Source organism: Photinus pyralis, unplaced genomic scaffold (assembly GCF_008802855.1).
Source record: "Photinus pyralis isolate 1611_PpyrPB1 unplaced genomic scaffold, Ppyr1.3 Ppyr1.4_LG1, whole genome shotgun sequence".
Classification (NCBI taxonomy): Eukaryota; Metazoa; Arthropoda; class Insecta; order Coleoptera; family Lampyridae; genus Photinus; species Photinus pyralis.
Window position 1 is genome coordinate 61769491 of NW_022170249.1, and position 11829 is coordinate 61781319.

Genomic DNA, 11829 nt, shown 5'->3' on the forward strand with positions numbered 1-11829 from the left:
ATATAAATTACATATTTATGACGGCTGGAACATACTGTCCCGAAACGTTTAATACCTACACAAGTCCATAAATAAATTACAGTCAATTCTCGTTCTCAATTTGAACCTTGAAAAAAAAAGCAAGAGTCGACTATATACTTATTTAAAGAATAAAAAATATTTAATTATTTACAACTATTTACAATATTTTGCTAGTGGAACTAGCAAAATGTTTTTTATATTTTCTTGCCTTTTCAAAATTGTATAACCTCTTACAGTACAATAATGCCCAATAATTTTTGTTAAAACCGAACAACATTCCAAAAACTGAATTTCTTTACATTTTTCATACACATTTTCTTGAAAGGTTACCCTAAGTTTTGTTTTCCCACTAAGAACATTTCTTCTTCTTTTATTGTATTTTTATGTACTTATACCGGACGTGTGCAAATACTAGTATATAAATCGCAAATAAAGCATTATTATTAATATAAATATTATTATTATTAAAAAATAAACTATTTTTTGAGTTCATGACTAACAGTTTTAACATAGTAGCCGACTACTGCAACTGCAAGAGACTCCATAGTTTATCCTGATTTTTTTTAAGACGTAATGCCTTATTGTATTCCTTAGCTCCTGGGTAGCTGAGATACATTGTATTTTCCCTTTCATGTAACCATTTTTTTAGTACAATTGTATACTGCACACCTTTGTTAGTTACAGGTAGTTCGTACACCAGTGCAAAACTGTTGTGCTGAAACATAAATACGGTGTATACGGTATACGGTACTACTACATTTTCATTGATTTTGATAGCAGTTACGTTAATTAATGCTAGAGATGATGTAATAGGCATAATGAAAAAAAATTTCCATCATGTGAGGGTATTCTGATGCATTTGGCGCTGATATGTTGATAAGTGAACGTTTCTTCATTGTCCAAATTGAAATTGAACTCTACTGTGTATATTTGTAACATAGGAGGGTATAGGTCACACTTTTGAATGTTTTTAATTTGGTTTCCTTTGATTAGAATGTTGAAATATGTAATATTTTGCGTGTTACTTTGCAAGGATTTATGGCTCAGTGGTAAGAGCATTGGGTTATAAATCCGAAGGTCGGGTGTTCGAACCTGGGTTGAGGTGAATTTTTCATCTGTGGCGGAGATGGAAATTACCTTAGGCCAGTTCCGAGCATTCTACCGGCTACTCCGAATTAGGTTTTCCTGCAGTTTTCCTAATTCGTAAGGTAAATACCGGAGTAGTATAGACCATCTTAAGACCTTCTGCAGAGGCACCTCTAAATAGCATTATGCGGGTCACTCTGTAATTGGGCGCATGCCTGTTGAGGGCCCAAAACAAGAGAGGGCTAATAAAATAAAATAAAAAAAAAATAAAACAAACATCCTGTATTTGTTTGACCTTCAACATTCTGTTCTATAGTTAGCAGAATAGTTAACACGTTGTTGCGTCGCGAGTTTTTATGGTTATGTCAGATTTCCTTTACAAATAAAGTTTATAATAAATGTATCAATTAATAACTACTTAACAGCGAGGTTTAATTAATAACCTCAACAGGTTATTGGCCCAGAACACGGCGAGGTAAAATAACAAAATCGGCATCCGTTTTTTCGTCTCGTTTAGGTCGTGTGCGATTCGCCATTTTGCCTTCGTTTCAGATTAATAATAAAATAATTAATAATAAAAAAGGTGAAACTGTCGGTTAGTTCTATAAAAATTGATACGTCCAGCATTCCGAAATTCGAAGGTACCAACTTTCAACTCTGGAAGTTTGGGATTACGCTGCTTACACTCATGAGCAAAACGATCGTTCAGAACGTGAGATAAGGACAATATGCGAATGTGCCAGAAGTATGATGCCCATAAATAAAAACGTTACTCAGGAACTGTGGTCAGAAGCCGTAAATTGTGCCGTTTATATCCTCTATAGAACAGCCAATAGTCAAGTAGCAGACATGACCTCCTATGAAAAGTGGTTTGGCCGCAAACCGCAATTAAAACATCTCAGAACTTTTGGAAGTACAGCGTGTATGGCCATACCAAACCAATTCCGTACTAAATTTGATCCGAAATCCTGAAAATTAATGCTAGTTGGCTATGATGGTAATTCATCAAACTACAAACTCTGGGATTCTGAAAGAAGAAGAATAGAAATTCGCTGTAATGTTAATTTTAACGAATTCGAAATACTTACAACTAAAAAGGAAACCTTTACCTTACACTTTGTAACGTGGTCAAGGACACGGAATAAAAGGGGTACAAAAACAAACCTAAACAAAAGGAATTAATAGCCCGAACCATGGCTGCGGTTGCTCACGGAGAGACTAGCTTGGTAAGAGCTGGTGAAATGTTTGTTTCCCTGTTAGGGAGCCGTGCTCAAAAATTAGAAAATAGCCCTCTGGTGGTCAAGGAAGCTATTGCTAAGGCTAAAAAGAAGGAGAAAAATAAGAAACACTAATTAAGAGGAGCATAACATAATATTTCATCTCGCATGGGAATTATAAAATTGTGAATTTTTGAAGTATAGTATACATAAAACTTTCAAACTTGAAAGCAATGAACTTCCTATATTCCTAACATCATTTGGAAGGTGAATTAAATTATGCACGTTGTGCGTTATATATTGGGGCCCATATAGTTTATCATAAACGTCCACAAAGTATCTTAGTAACTGTTCAGCATAGGATAAGTCTTGTTAGTTGGTATTTTTAGTACATAATATTCTTATTGCACATGAAAGAGATAAAAAATGAAAGTATTTATCTTCCTTTAAAAAATCTTTAAAAATAAACAGTCCTGTATATAGGAGAAGTTGCCGAAACTCAGTTGCTTTCCAATAATCCACTTCTAATAATGATCTAGGCTTTCTTGCAAACTCAAAAAGTATCAAATTTTTTAAATTTAGAAACTCCGCATTGATTTTTTCTAAAATTCCCGATGGAAGTAATCGTTTAGTTACACCCAAAGAAACCAAGTGCATGCAGTCTAAAGGTAATTGACTGACCATTCCAATTTCAACACTTTTGTAATAGGTACCTATCGAGTGACCATAGTATACCTTTGTGAAAACCAATGTGACAATAACTCCCTCCCCCTGATAAATTTTTCATTGGAACATACTGAGGCATTTCCAAAAAAGGTTTTTGCATCCAACGGAATGTAATTTATACCTTCAGCCTTCAAAATACACAAAAGTTTTGACAATGCACTATGCGTAATATTATTTTCAATTGCCCAACATCGGAGTTGAGAAAAATTTGCCTTATGAACATTGATAGAAAAATCTATGGTAGATGTAGAATTGTTAGATGGGCCATCAACTTCCCAATTGAATTGTTTATTATGTCATCATCATCATCATCTGTTAAATTATTAAGAGATGTTATTTGCAGAACTTTTTGCAACATCACATTGTTTTTGAGGTACAGTATCTAATGAAACGGATGGTTTCATAATTTCTCCCAAGCGCTTTTCAAGACTTGATAGTTGTTTATTAGGTATTTGAATATGTGTATAACTATGTTCCCTATTTCGTTGAAGTGACCTTTTTCTATGTCGTTCAGACATAATAGGAATGATTTGTGCATGGTTCAGTTCTATATATAACAAAATATCAAGGATTAATATTACAAAAATATGAAAAAGTGGCATACAGTTTTTTGAACAAAAATGGGAAATGTGAATGACATATAAAAGAAACAAATGATCAATGCAATTTCGTCAATACTGATTACACAAAATGAATACCAATACCATTATTGTCGCAATTTTTCCTCAAAATCTGACCAGTTCTTAATCTGCGCCCGTCTCGTCCGATGCCAATCACGGGCTCCACCGTATAGATGTATTCTAGCGGTTTCTAACTTAAATTCTTCCGGCCATTTGTGTAATAAAGCTATTTATTGTGTCAATCCATTCCTCAGCTTGCATCCCACAGCTACCCCCGAAGTCTCCAATCGTTTTGTTTAAATCGGGCATAATATGGTAAACGTTGTCCCTTGGTCCCGTATGATGTAATGCTTGTGCGTGTGCTTGGTTATTCGCCATTACTGATAGTAGCTGGGTCATAGTCGCCATTTACTGGATCATCAATTGTGTAAGTCAGGGTTACTGGAATCTGGGAATACAGTATTTATACTCTTTTCCCCTCGCGATCCCGTCACTTGTCCCAACTCTTCCACATACGCGTCCTCGTTGTCGCCATCTTCTTTTCTTTTCGTTCTCGCAATCACAGTGGTAAAATCATTAGTTATGCTGACGACACAACCATTGTGGTAGCAAGAGACTCCCTCTTGGATTTAAAGCTAACAGTTCAAACTGCAAATGAACAATTTAAAAACTGGTGTAACTCGAATCAATTAGTGCTAAATACTAACAAAACTGTTTGTATGTATTTTGGTAAATCCAAGCAGGAAATTATGTCTTCCACTCCTAACGTTAGCTTGTATACCAAGTTTTTAGGTACCCTTATTGACGACGATCTATCATGGACTCATCACATTGCTCATGTCTGCAAAAAACTGAGTCAAGCATATTATATATTACTTAAGCTAAAATCATGTGTTGATAAAAACGCTTTACGGACTGTGTACTATGCCCTTGCATATCCGCACCTATCATACAATGCCATGGTGTGGGGTGCCGCGGTGGAGAGAAATAGAGTTTTTATATTACAAAAAAGGCTGATACGATTAATTTATGATGTAAAGCCTAAAACATCACATAAAGATACCTTCATCAAGAATCGTATTCTGACATTCCCGAGTATTTACATTTACAAATTATGTATGTTTGCAAATAGACACGAGAACTATTTTCTTCCACTAGGTGACAATCACACTTACTCCACCCGAAACTCTCAAGTGTTGACCGTTCCAGTCCATTTTACAGCCAAATATGAAAGAAGTCCATTATACAATTGTGTAAAGGCATTTAATGCACTTCCTTCCGATATTACAAAAATTAAAAATAAAAATAAATTTAAAGCTGCACTTAAAAACTACCTAATGGACCAATGTTTTTACAAGGCAACTGACATGTACATGTGATAGAATATGTGATATAATATTTATATTTTGTTCTTTTGTAATTTTTATGTATATGTGTGTTTTTTATACCAAACTTTCATTGTGACCATGTCTATGTCAATAACGTTGATCAGAGACAATAAATTATTATTATTATTATTAATACAGCAAAAGCGAAAAAAAATTTCACGATTTCCAGACGTTCTCGAGATATATCCCACTTGTAATAATGTTGTCGCCTTGTGGGGCGCATAAAGGTCAATATATACTTGATTTTTTACTCATAGGCCTGTGGTATATAACCTTTAGAATCCATTAAAGAAATAGCATATATTACGACCAGAATTTTTTATTTTTTAAGCTTGACCCGACTCACCGCCCGTCTTCGGGGGTGAATAGGGACACTCGCTTATTTTACATGTAAATGCCAAATCACCGCATATATGGGGTGTCTCGGGGTAGAAAATGTGTTTTCAAAAATATTTAATGGAAAAAATTATCTATTTTATTCAATAAACAAACAGAATGGTAACAAAACCTTAATTCTATATCAAACATGAATAACTTGGTAATGGTAACTTAGTACAAAAACAAAAATAAATCAAATGAAACAAAAACAAGATTAAATTCTTTTCAAAACACACTCCATTTAAACTGGTTTGCAGTTGATCAAAATAATCGTTGATGGTTTCAGGGCAAACGGCAGTTCGAGATCTTTTTATATTTTCTGCCAATCTCTCAGTTAGAATATCTTTATGCAGTTTCAAAAATCCTGCGGGAAAATTGTCTTCAAATTTGGAGGATAGGTGTCCTGGCCGGTCCAGGTAACCTTTAACTAAATACCTGATGTCCATCCCCTCAAATGGATATCCCCACTCTGAAGCACATAAAATAGTGTCTCTGAGGCTGATTTCCTCTGCTGCAGAAAGTTCGGTTTGGCTTCCAACGGTCTTTTGCAAACCCTTAAATGGTGAAAGGTGGATTTCGGTATTCCATGTACCTCCGCTGCTTCTCTCAAGGTCATCCTTCGGTTCCTGAAGTGATTGAGCCCTTCCTGCAGGTATCGAAGTTGTTAATTCTGATTGTGATTTTTTATACGTACGCGGCATGTCCCGATTCACCCCAAGAGGAGCGTCTAAAAAAAATCGTAGAGCAGCCTTTTCCCCAAACAAGATATAATGAGTAATCGAAAGTAAATTATTGTCATGATCCTAATGTGATCCAAACCATTAGGACATGAGACAATTGTTATATTATTAAAAAACTCCTATTTCGTACTTACTTTTCAAGGCCCTAAGAACAACATTCAACCGACAAAAAATTCACTACTAACTGTTGATTCACATGCTACTGACATCTGGCAGTGTAAATGTCCATCAATCCAAACAAAGGAACCTACTATATCGCTATATCGACGTAATCGCGCCAAATTTGTAAAAATGCGCTTCTGTCCCTAATCACCCCGGTAACTCTTTTTCTTCTTTTCTTCTGCTTCTCTCTCTTTTCGTTGTCGTGCGTGCCTTAACCAATCGTGTACCCCCGTTTCAAATTCTAATTATATATATATATATATATATATATATATATATATATATATATATAGTGAAAACTTCCTAACACACTGAAACTACCCACACAACTTACCCTTGCTAGCTCAATCTCAATAAAACTCTTTAAAACACAAATCTCAGGGTCCGTAAAATGAGTCCGACTACCCTTTTTTTCGTCCGGACAAGGGGTAGCAACCTCGCCAGGTCGGTGGCTAATACCTCCCTTAAATTCCAAATAAAATAATCCCTTGTTAACTGACTTCTGGAATTAAATTTAAGTCCCACCGATGATCCAAACCTTTTTAAGTTACCAAACTCGTTTCACACTCGGAATAAAAAAAGAAAACTTAAATTTGAGAATCCTTGACCTTTACTTTGACACACAAATAATAAATGACAATAAAATTTACAAAGCTAAATGCACAAAATCTGAAAATAATAACTTACACGAATTGAAACACAAAACCGTCTAAGACGGCGATTCTTACAATTAAATTAAAAAAAAATGACAGTACTCACGATCTGTGTACAAACTAATCCTTTTTACAAATGCACAAACGACCGATGCACATAAACACAGCCCCAGGTATGTGCTGACACCTGTACAGCTACTCCAACAGCTCCTCGGCGATGCTGGCGTTAAACAAACGTTCCGCCATGTCCAGACAATGTAAAATCCAATGAAAACGAAATCTCGCTGCTAAAATGGCGTTATTGTACCGCTCCTTTCCCTTCAACAAACTCCTTCCAAAGACCTTCTTAAACTCCTCGATGACGGCGTAATCCAAACGTTCCCGGACTTTCAAATAACAATAAACGACGAATAAACTGGCGCTGTTCAAACCCATTTATACGCCACCCATCGCCAAATCTCGTTGCGACGCTTTTCCACGTAAAATTTGAATTTCGGAGCCGATAAAACTTAACGGTCGACTCCGCGGACCAATAACATAATTGCATAAATAAAACTATTACCGATCGTAAATCAACTTAGACTGGCACTTTTACGAGTTTTAACACGCCAAAATTCCTATGAAATTCGCTCTTAAACAACTAAAAGTTTCCTTATCTAAAGTAACACTTGTGCAAAGCGCGTGCACTCTGCTAACTTCCACGAATTTAACAATAACAAGACAAATTTATTACATTTAAAATTTACACTAATTACGGATTCGATTTTCCCAGACTTAAGTTTCTTAATTAACTCCGGCCGAGCATTAATTGAACTAAAACAACGATCCTCTGCATAAAAATGGGAAATAAACTTCTTTCCAGAGTATTGAAGCACGTCCACGTCCAGAAAAAGAGAGGAGTTAAATAAGTAAAATAAAGTTTCAAAGAAATATTACCATACTGTGAAACTGTTTCTGCGTGGGTCGCCGAACTCCGAAAAATTGGCGGGTTGTGCAATTACGGGGTGGAACTAGGCGGGTTGTGCAATTACGGGGTGGAACTAGAAAGACAAATTCGGGATCGTATCGTGTGTGGTGCGCGCAACGAAGCCCTTCAACGTCGTTTACTATCAGAGCCGAATCTTACTTTCCAGATGGCATTCGACACAGCTACGGCAACCGAAAATGCAGCTAGCCAGGTGGTGGAGCTCCGTAAGGTGCCCGGACAGTCTGAAATAAATAAAACTGAGGTACACAAGGAGTCGACTCCAATGAAATGTTGGAGGTGCACAGCTAACCACGATCCAACTGCGTGTCGTTGGAAGGACGCGGACTGCAGATTCTGTTCGAAGAAGGGCCACATTGAGCGTGCGTGCCTGTCCAGAAGGAATCGTGGGAATGGTAATAAAGCGAACGAAGGGAAAAGGGTAAGTGCGGCACAGAATTCTTCTCGGGGTAGATCTAACGAAAGAGACCATAAAACCGGTCAGCACCAAGTGAAATCGGAACCGCCAACTAACAGTGACGATGGTGAGGACGATTATTATTATTTTGGTCTCCATAATGTCGGGCGCGGGGAGGCACCATACCGGGTTTTACTTTCGGTGAATGATAGACAATGCGAATTTGAAATTGATTCGGGTGCGAGCTTTACGGTTATGGCACAATCGTGTTTCGAAAGACTATTTGCGGGGGATACACCGCGATTAAATAACATTCAGTTATCGTTGAGAGACTGGCAGAAAAAGGACATTGCAATTCTGGGCGAATGTGAGGTGCGCGTATCGTTTAATAAACATTCGAAAACGTTACCTTTAGTCGTGACGAAGGGCGATAACATTAGTCTGTTGGGGCGAAATTGGTTTGAGGCTTTGGGAATTAAGCTGTCGATGAACGCGGTAGCTACGGTCGATACAAATATTGAGCGGGTGCTGCAACAATTTAGCGACGTGTTCGATAATAACCTTGGGAATTTTCGTGGAAAACCGGTCAAATTAGAAATTGATTCTACAGTGCGGCCAATTCGATTAAAGGCGCGTAATGTAGCTTTCGCGCTTCGACCCAAAATCGAAGCGGAAGTCGAAAAACTGATCAGACAGGGTATTCTGGAACCGTGCGAGAATCCTACATGGACTACTCCAATCGTACCGGTGGTGAAATCCGATGGGTCGATTCGTATCTGCGCAGACTATAAATGTACACTTAATAAGGCACTCCAGGATGACCCGTACCCAATGCCGACCACACAAGAAATAATTGCCGCTTTGAACGGGGCAAAGGTCTTCGCGAAATTGGATATGGCGCAAGCATATCAGCAGCTGAAGGTGGACGACGAATCAGCAAAGTTGCAGACGATAATCACCCAAAGGGGCACATATATGGTACGCAGGCTGTGTTTTGGAATTAAAGTGGCACCGCAAATATTCCAACGATTCATCAACGACCGTTTGGCTGGTATACCGGGATGTTTTCCGTACTACGATGATATATTGGTAGCAGCAGGAAACGACCAGGAGTTGCTAGAACGCATTACGGAAATTTTACGCCGGTTCTCAGAGGATGGGCTAAAACTAAAAAGAAGTAAATGTGTTTTTAGAACAAAGGGCATCGAATTTTTGGGGTTTTATATAAGTGAAGAGGGGGTGCGCCCAATCGCTGATAAAGTCCGCAACATCAAACATGCGCCAACACCGACGTGTAAAAGGGAATTGCAATCATTTCTTGGATTGCTAAATTTTTACCACGCCTTTTTAAAGAATAAAGCGAATTTTGCTGAGAGTCTCCATCGTCTGTTGGACAACAAAGTTCCGTGGAATTGGACTACAGAAAACCAAAGAACCTTTGAAGCCGTCAAAGAGTTGCTTTCTTCTGACCAACTGTTAGTACACTACGACGCCAGGAAAGAGTTGGTACTCACATGTGACGCGTCTCCTTGGGCCGTGGGGGTGGTGCTGAGCCATGTAGATAGTGATGGCAGAGAAGCACCCATTGCGTTCCATTCAAAAACTCTTAGCCAAGCAGAGCGCCGGTACAGTCAATTGGACAAGGAAGCGTTAGCGATAGTGGTGGGTGTTAAGAAATTCCATAATTACTGTTATGGGCGACATTTCGAAATTGTAACGGACCACAAACCGCTCTTAGGAATTTTAGGAGAAAATAAACCAGTACCGCAGATGTCTTCGCCGAGACTAGTTCGCTGGGCATTATTCCTGAGTAATTATGACTACAAGCTGATACATAAGCCAGGGAAGGACATCAGCCATGCGGATGCTCTGAGTCGCTTGCCAGCGGACGCGGCAGAAACTGAGTACGCGAGTTACGAACGCATGGGCGAGGTATTCATGCTGGAAAATATGCCAGAGACACCACTGAACGCCGAGAGGGTGGCAGAGTTGACAGGACGAGACCCGGTTATGAGCCGAATTCGAGACTTTATACAAAATGGTTGGCCCCATAACTTGGAGGATGGGCTGGAGGAAGAGCAGGTACGACCGTTCAAGGCTAGGAGAGACGAATTGTCCACCTACAAAAACTGCATACTATGGGGTACCCGAGTGGTAATTCCACCAAAAATCCGAGAGAGAGTTCTGGGAATCCTCCATGGTGCTCACATCGGGATGGTAAGAATGAAGTCATTGGCCAGGTCGTACGTGTGGTGGCCATCCATGGACCAAGCTATTGAAAACGCAGTCCGGCACTGTGAAGAGTGCCAACAACAGCAAAAGTTGCCGGCCCGAGCGTCAATACATCCGTGGGAGTGGAGCGAAGTTCCCTGGAGCCGAGTCCATATAGATCACGCAGGACCATTCTGTGGTCAACAATTTCTAATTATTGTTGATGCTTTCAGCAAATGGTTGGAAGTCAGGAGAGTACCATCTACAGCATCGGAACACACTATCCAATGTCTCTCCGCCCGCTCTTTGCGAGCACGTGACGCGACCGTTGCCGAGGCATTATAGGCCGCGCGCGCCTTCTCCAACCACTCCTCCGCAGTTACTTCAAGGTGCCAGATTCTGTCGAAAACGGCAGGATCCATTGCACCTAGGAGGATCAGCGGTGGAATGGAGCGATCTAGAGACTGAATCTTTTCGAGAGATAGCTTAGCTACCTCTGTCTTGATCCAGACCTCATCCACTTGGGAACGAAGGAGTAATCTCCTATCGTCTTTGTTCTTCGTCTTTTCCTCGTCGCTAAATAGCGACTTGTAAGAGCGAAGACATTTGCTCAGGAATTTTTCTTGAGCAACCCGAAGTGGATCGACCGCCGGAGTTTTTGGTACCGCCGCAGCTGCTGCGAGAGTTGAAGGAGGACTGTCCTTCTGTGACGCCTTTTTAGGGTTCACAGCAGCACTCCCCTTCCCCCCCCGCGGCAGCAGCCGCTTTGGGCTTCCCTTTGGAGGCATCCGAAGTGGCAGGGGCAGCTTTCTTTGTCTTTGCCTTAGGCAAAGAGGATGGAGCTGCTTCAGCGAGTAAGGAGCTAGTCGCTCGACAAGCCCTTACCAAGTCGGTTACTCTTTAGTAGTGTTGTTAGTATAGCCCTTGAAAATTCTCATTATTTTGGGATTTAGAAGATTCAGTTGGTAGCTTTGGATGATACAGCCGTTGTAACTATACATCATAATATTAGTACAATTATTTAGTTTACTTAAGAGCAAAAGCCAGATCCTTCTGGCTTTTGATCCAAGTTTTACGCTACCAGTTTTAAGACAAATTTAGTAACCAGATTCGCATACCCGTTTTGTTTATCGTTAAGACCCGAACATCTTCCCTGTCAACATTTACCTATTCCGTATTCATCGATACCATCGCTGGTTCCAGCTCTGGGAAAAAAAATAGCTTTACACACTTTGAAGAACCATT